The sequence below is a fragment of the Gavialis gangeticus genome, unplaced genomic scaffold (genome assembly GCF_001723915.1).
Source record: "Gavialis gangeticus isolate Ggan-Ray unplaced genomic scaffold, GavGan_comp1, whole genome shotgun sequence".
Lineage (NCBI taxonomy): Eukaryota > Metazoa > Chordata > Crocodylia > Gavialidae > Gavialis > Gavialis gangeticus.
Genome location: NW_017729006.1, coordinates 16,447,336 through 16,455,609, shown reverse-complemented (window position 1 = coordinate 16,455,609; position 8,274 = coordinate 16,447,336). Strand labels below are relative to the sequence as shown.

Below are 8,274 nucleotides of genomic sequence, written 5' to 3'. Positions count from 1 at the left end.
TGTATAATGGCAGAGGCAGGTGGGGAAAGGGGGCAAATGGGAAAGGACAGGTGCTGAGCATCAAAGGGAAGGTGCTGAGCACTAAGGGGAAGGGCGTGGGTGCTGAGAAAGGCATGGGGAAGATTCTTACCTGATCTGGGGACTTAAAAAAAGTCCCAGACTGCTCCTCCCATGGCTCATCCTGGTGGGAAGAGGAAACCTGGGAACAGGGGTGCAGCCACCCTCACAGTGCCAGTTGTTGGTCCTGCACCTCCTTTTATAAAATCCTGGTTCTGCCCATGGCCCCATTAATATTTTAGAGATATTACCCCTAAAACCAGGTAATCAAGATTCATTCCTGTGACCTCTAATGTCAAAGGCCACTTCTGGGGGTTACACAAAAATCTAGTTACCACGGCCTGAACATACTGACAACAAATAACAGGAATGCAGAAACATCACCCAACAGACATCTCACTGAAATGCTGAAGAAAGTAGTGAGGGAAAGAATTTTAGCTCTTGGGAAGACTGTAGTGTTAAGCTAAATACTTCATGATAGTTATTCCATGGTAAAAACGTTGACACTAAAGGAATCAAACAGTTATCTATTTTTCTGAAGCTACCTTGCCTCAGGGGGATGGTATAACTATCTCCAGCTTGCTTGCTCAATTTTCTTGGTACATTTACAAATGCTAATTAACACTGTTTTGGGGGTGCTGGTTGCAGCCTGATATTCTAAGGACATAGCAGTAACTCTTATTCCTTCTGCTCTTCCCTGCCAAGCATTTATATTTTCACAGACCTGCATTGGCTTCTATTCAGCCCTAGAGAACAGATAAATATGAGCAGACTCTCCCTATGCCTGAAGAGAGCTTGCAAAGACAAATTTTTCCAGCTACTCAGTGAGCTAATAAAAGATATCACATTTACCCAAATAACCTTGTCTGCCAATGAACACTGTTGGCTTTTACTAAGAATTTGAGCTAAACTGCAATAGTGATAGTAACATTAACCCTTTTCACAAAAAAGGGGAAACTCATCCCATTATGCTTTAACAGAAGATACTAAGATTTCTGATAAAATGCCTGTTTCACTAAATAGGGCACGGTAGTTAGGCATATTAGTCTGAAGTCAGGTAGAAGGTAGGTCAGGATAGCTTTAAGGTGTTGTCTTGCCCTGCCTTGTACCTAAATAAGGCATGTTGATGCAGGAACAGCTTTAAGTCTGCATGTCAATGAAAGATTATATCTGAGGATTTTAAAGCACGATTCTACTCAAGAAGAAAGTAGAATGAGTGGGTGAAATTGGCTGAAAACAAAGGGAGAGGATTTGTCCAGTAAGACAATCTGATCTGCTGATTTCAGTTACAGAAATAAGTTCCCTGGGCTGTTATATTCCTGTTGGGCCTTGGAGAAGCAGACAAAGTATAAAAGAATGAGCTTTTCCCCACATGCTCTTTGAGAACCCAAGATTATCCCTTTTTTAATAAAACGAGATTCTTGCAGAAACGTGTGCACACAAAAAACCATGACTACTGAAATATCACAGAATATTAACGCAGTTACCAAAATGAAACGTGCCAAAGTATAACTGCTACACAGAATATTGTAGAGGAACATTTTGTTAATAGCTAACATACAACTTCAAGGCCACAATCTTATATTCTAAGGAAACAAATGACTGAAGAATGAAACTACTATTCAGAGACAATATACGTGTTGTCACTACATGCACAACTGTCATCATATATATGCAGTTAGTACAATAATTGTTGCATGCACACACACACACACACACACACACACACACACACACACACACATATCTATCCAAAGTATAATTTTTGCCATTTTAAAAATTCAAATACAGGACAAAAATTATAAAGGAAGAATCTGAATTACGGTTTCTTCCCCCAAATAACTTGTCTTTTTTATTTTTAAAGGTACCAGTGTGCAACTGGTAAAATAAAACAAGGTGGAGTACAGTTTATTTGAATCTCATTATCACCATGGAGGAGGATGGTGAGTGGAAGAACATCTGAAAAAAGAAAAAAAACCAACAAACCACAACATTTTTATGCTTCCACACTGAAACAGGCCCAATACTCTCAATTTCAAAGTCAAGTTAAAACTTCTCAAAATAATAAATTAAACAAGGCTGCTACACTATAATGATTCCTCCACGATTTGCAAAGTAGTGTTTTGTCACTAATGCTCCTCATCCCAGTAATAAAATTAAGTAATAAGCAAAATTACCCTTTTGGGCAAACAGACAAAGGCAACACTGTTTGATGATGAGAAAGGTTAAATACTAGAGGAAGTAGCCAGTTTATAGAGAGCAGAAGGCTCTTTGTCTGAAGGAACTACACTGGTATTACTCTCGGCAAGCTCATTTGACCTCAACTCATATGAGATGCTATCATTGTGTTCTCCACACTTCACCAATGTACTGTTCCTACACATACCTCCATACTACCACCTTCACCTGGCATACCTTTCAGAGCTGTTTATGGAAGGCCACTACCTTCTCATTATGCTAAATCAGCTTTTGGACCCGTGTTTGTCATAATGGTTATACAGTGAGTCAGAGTATTTGCTTTACTGTGATGCACGCAAACCTTTCTGAGTAACTACCTGATTTATCATGTTGTAAAACCTGATCTCTCTTTCTTAACTTCACTTAGCTACTTTGATACCTCCTTTATTACCTCATGTCCATTTTTAGCATCAAGCTCTCCAAATGCAGAGACCATACTGTCAGCAATGAGATACTGTAGTAACACACGCCACAAAGATACCCAGATAGATGTGGTAAGTGGCCCACCTTTTTGAAAGTACCTACTAATAATTCAGAGTGCCCAACTTTGAGATACCTTAAAAGGGCTTATAGACTATTTGTTACTTATTATAAGAAAAGGTTCCAGGGACCAAACTGATTGATTATGGTAAATGTAATTAGTGACACAGTATACGTTGCCAGTCTTTGGTATGTTACAGTCCTATAGCTATTTACATGGAGTAAGCTCAAAATGACTATGTAAAGGTCCTATATTTACACCCTCTGCTGCTTCATAACAAATTAAGCAATATACCATTCTCTGCGTTCACTAACATCCTGCAAAACAGATTCTTTCAATTTCTCATTCCATTCAGAACAATTAAGTTCAGAAACTCAGGAAGCTTAAAGACATCTTGAACAGCAATGGGATTACCATGCAATTCTCTCTTTCTGAAAAGCTCCCAATCCCTAGCACTTTTTTATTTTTATTCACAGATTGGCATAAAGGCAGAAAAATCTCTATTCTTATGATTCATCATAATTAACTTTCATATCCAATTTAGACATGAATGCATATTCTATGCGTTGTCCCATTTTATTAGGACACAAGCTAATAAGGGTAAAACATACACAGCATAACTTGGACTGAATTTTCTAAAGGTGACTGTTTAGGCTCCCTTCCAGAGTTTGACATTAGGCTTTGACAGACCAAAGCACCCAAGATCATTAGCCACTCTTGAGAACTGGAGCCTATTTCTTTGTAATGACATATTTTACACTTTTGGATATTATAAAAAAAGAAAAAATAATAACTATTGATACCCACTTTGTTTGCTGAGAAGAGAGTCATTATTACTATTTTTACTCAAATATCTACTGTCGCTATAGTATACCCTTCCAAAAATGAATTTCAGAGGTGCTGAAAGATTGGCCACTATTTAATATTTTGAAATATTGTCAGATGGACTCTGAGAAATGTCTGTGTGCTCTCAGGAAGATGGCAATGGACATGATGACTGGGCCCAAGTTCATACTCCTTATATTATACAGAACTCCGCAAAAAACTGATAGCAAGCTATAGTAAAAAAATTACAAGTGTGGGTCCTACCCAACCTCCCAGAGCATAAGCCTGGCAAGTAAGAAGCAATAGATTGGAAGGAAGTCTACAAACGACAGATTTTCAAAGAGGTCTGAGTGTGGAGTGAATCAAACTGTCACAAGGACTAGAAGGTTACTAGCAGCCCTCTTCTTCTGTCTTTCCACCCACAACTCCATGGGTTTGTGGTAAAGTCAGGAAGTATGAATTGCTCCCATTGCACTCTGTTGTCCCAGTAGGTTTTCCAGCAGTGGCCAGTTGTGGCCTTCCATTTTATTTGTTGTTTTGGACTACAAAATCAAAATGCAAAGGCATTGGGGAAAAGGATCCATACAAGACTGGTTATCACTTCATTTTCTCTGACTAGACGGCCAGACAGACAACTTAATTCTGGGTTAGGTTGGCCTGGACAAATGGTTCAATGTGATATGGATCCATTGTGAGCTGTCTAAACAGAAATTGCTTTGAGAAAGCAAGCTTAATCTAAATCAGTTAAGTCTAATCCTATATCCATCCAGGTTTATCTTAAACCGGTTGCAGCCACTTTGAAAGTGGTTTATGTGCTCTGAACTTCTGTTGCGTTACAGATTTGAACCAGTTTCTGATCACTGATACCGGTTCACGTGCAATTTCTGTCCCTAGCCATTCAGTTCCAGAGATTCTGGATGAACTATGTTCTCCTCTTCCTCCAATTTAATTACTAATGGAAGTGTTTCCCTTTATATTATATTTAAATCAAAACCTACTATTTAGAGTTAAATATTCTCCGTAAATTTTAATCTCTAATTCAGCCTTTAAGGTGCCACGGTGCCTTACCCTCTGCCTGACTTCAGACTTACATGAATAACTACCTCTCTGCAATTTTCAGAATCCAAAAAAACAGCTGAGTGACCACACATGAGAACCTAAATATGACTGGCTTAGAAAGCAAAGTGGAACTGAAAGATCTAGTCTCCTTTCATTGTTCATTAAAAGAAATATAAATATATTTATATTGATTATACATAATATAACCAAGTAAATGCAATATTAAGCCTTTATTAATACAATAAATAATAATGATCTTATTAATTATTGCCATGATTAATTATAATGGGATATTAGCAATATGATTGATGTAATTAATACAGTCCCTTTGTTTTAGCACTCTAAACTGTACTAATAATAAAGGCTAGGATGTTTAACATCTTTACTTGATGGCACACTCTTAAAAAGAAAATGTCAACATCCAATCTATTTATAAAATAACACCTGAGTTTTAGATACCAACTTTCCCTTGAAGTCTGTCAATTCCTTCGGCTTTACAATCCCATTTGTTTGAATTTGTAATCAGTCTCTTCCCTTGGGTTGCAGCATTACTGCCTGATTCTGAAAAGACTTTAATACGTACATAAAACTTTTACAAGATCAGGATCTTAAAGATGCAGTGTAAATTGAACTGTCCAAAGTGGTGCACACCAAGGCCCTGTATAAATGAATCTCATGTGCCATGACTATCCAACTGACTTTGTAGAGAAGTGATTATCAACCAAGTTGCTGTGGCAATGTTAGCACTGTTAAGTGTGCAAATGTGATTCACGAGACAAATCCAGAGATTTCAAATAGGAACTCCTTCTGGTGTTAAAAGTCCTAGTGTTAAAAGTCCTCCTAAGTCCCATAGTGGTCTTTCTGAGTTCTTTGCAACAGGAGAACTGCTCTATCATTTTTCTGTAGTTATAAAACAAGTAAAAACTAAGCAGGCATTTTCTGAGGAGTGCCTCAAGTCTAACAAGGGGTGCTTTGAGTCTAAAAATGTTGAGAACCACCGATGTAGAGGAAACCGTGAAACCAACAAGGTAAAGAACAAAACAAAACTAAAAACCACACACAATATAAAGCCACTTTTTCTGTAATCTTTTCCTTTTCCAGTAATCTTAGATGTTACTTTTCACAACAGCAAATATTCCTCAAAGAAATATAATATTTTACAACGACTGGAAAATTTCAAGAAGGCCCTCTTCTAAATAGTCATATAGCTAGGTAATTAACATTTATTCTTAAATCTATTCATCTTTAAAATATAAACTGCCCACTGGAAGTCGTTTTATCTTCTTCATTAAATATTCGGCTTATGATGAGTCAAAAATAAAAAAATATGTGGTTGCAATACAGTTCACAAAACAATGTAGTGTTACTGATTATATAGATTCACTTTTTGTGTAACTGAAAGAAAACCCAATCTATCTCAAGTGATGAAGTGATAATAAGAATACTTACATAGTCATAGAATTATATAAACTGGAGAACTATATGCTTTAGAATAAGAAAGATTAAGGGCTCACTGCTCCTCTCCTGTGGTGCCTGTCTACACTTGAAAGTTAATTCAGATGAAGGTAGGGCATGAGTGTAAAGTGCAGTATTTATTCCTGAATAACTCTATGTGCTAAACAAGCCTGTATGCAATCAATAACAGCTCTAAGCTAACTTTATGGAGTTTCTTGGATGTTAAAATACTGTGAAAAGAGAATCAGGCATAAATTCCCAATCTGCTGTTCAAAGTGTGATGAATTCACCAGCCCCGGTTCTTTTCCTAATGGGTAATGTAACTCTATCCCATGTGGGCCAGCTGCAAAAGGGGGTTCTAGTTAACAAAGACCCAATGTGCAAAAGGGATTACCATCTCAGAATGATGCCACTTTTTCACACCTCTCAAGCATGAATTACCGGGACAAGCATTTCTGGGGGTGCTACAGTTACACGCCCAGATATTCTGGAGACAAACCCTGCTGTATTTGCTCAGGCAAAACCTTCACTGTCATTGACAGGAGATTTGCCTAAACAAGGACGGTAGGATTAGATCCCTGAAAAATACTTACATGTCAGCATTTTAGAAATGTAGGGTGGGGGTGGGCTGGTGTAGCACTTTACATTTGCCTTGTTTTCTGCAGTCAACCAAACTCACTTGCGTTTTCAGGGAATTTGTACAACTCTCTTCCAAAGAGAAGATTGTGGGCAATTAAAGAGAATTCAGGATTTTGAAGAAAAGGCCATATTTGGGGGGAATGCCGCTGTTGTTATTCGCATTTTCAGAATATAAAAAAGTTCCCTGCATGAGAGAGTTCACAGTCCAGATACAGGTTACAGTATTGTCCTGTTAGAGAAAGCGCTTCCCAGACTAAGAGTAGAGCAGGGTGACCGCGTGAAAGAGAGCGAGCCAGATGCAGAAGCGGGGACAGACAAGACAGAGGCAGCAGGAAGGAAGGGAGAAAAGCGCAAGAGCTTGAAATAGCAGTTTGCATCTTGCACGATAATCCATTGCGTGACACATCTTCACTCCTTGTTTATGCTGCTTCCTGAAATGGGCTAAGCCACGCATGAAAAATGATAGTCAGCTGCTCCGACAGAAGCTGGTTATTGTAGGCTCCTTCCGAACGAGGCAACCAGATTATACAACACGCTGGAAACTTTGCTAGGAAACAACTTTGACTCTTGCCAACTTGTGAAACTTCCCAAAAGGACAGCGAGGCAGAAAAATTGGGAGCCCTCTGCCCCACACCTTTTTTCCTCAGCTGAAACAAATGAAACTAGGAGAGTCGGGGAAGTAGGCAGGTGGCCAAGATATTGCTGAAGTTAGAGAATGTCCTTCCCAAATCAAGAGCCCTTATAGCATGGATTGCCTTGTCATGGGGTTTTGCCTGCAAAGGCAACAGCAACAACACACACCATAAGGGAAAGGAGCAGTAGCAACAAGTGACAAAGTGAAAATAAAAGAAAGTTACTTTGCCCTTTGCAAGAACTTGTCAGAACTGACTCTGCCTGGTCCTACCAGCCACTTCCTGCCAGACTCTGCATCACTGCTCTCCTATCGCTCACCCTTAGGGACTGTATATACATGGGTTAAGAAATAAGCATATCCCACAGAGGGGAAAAGTACATTACCTCAGCATAGGCAGCCATTACATAGGACTATACTGAAGAGGTTTTACTACAACTCACATGATTCATCTGGCCTACAACTCCCATAATTCACTTGCTTATGCTTTCCTTTTAACTCTTAGTTGCCCAGAAAATAAATAACAATTTCAGCGATCAGGATCAAGAAGGGAAGGATGATTGTAGAAGGCCTGAAATTATGATAATAAAAAGGTAAGTGGGAGAGTTTTTGTTTTTTTTTAATGGTGAACTTTTCTGTTTGATGAGAAAGTTCAACTGAAAGTGAAAGAAGAAATACAACTGATTATGGCAGGAACTGAGGCAAGTCTAGGGCCAAGGAAGGATATTCATAATACTAGTTGTCTGTCATGTGTTGGGATCTCACGATGAAGGCAGTACCACAACAACCCTGTGTAAACTGGAAATTGACTTTATTATAAGATCATACTTCCTTCAGAAATCAGTCCTGATGGGCAGCTCTAAAATACTGAGAAAGGTGAAAACATCCC

General features: G+C 38.6%; 1 protein-coding gene across 2 annotated transcripts in view; it reads right to left on the bottom strand.

Moving 5' to 3' along the window:
- Nucleotides 1–7,828, bottom strand: part of FYCO1 (FYVE and coiled-coil domain containing 1) — an 82,138-nt gene extending 74,310 nt beyond the window's left edge. For both annotated transcript variants that reach the window (XM_019508880.1, XM_019508878.1), the window contains exon 1: nucleotides 7,772–7,828. The gene's annotated coding sequence lies outside the window, so the exon portion shown is untranslated. The remainder of the gene's footprint in view (nucleotides 1–7,771) is intronic.
- Nucleotides 7,829–8,274: the final 446 nt, after the last annotated feature.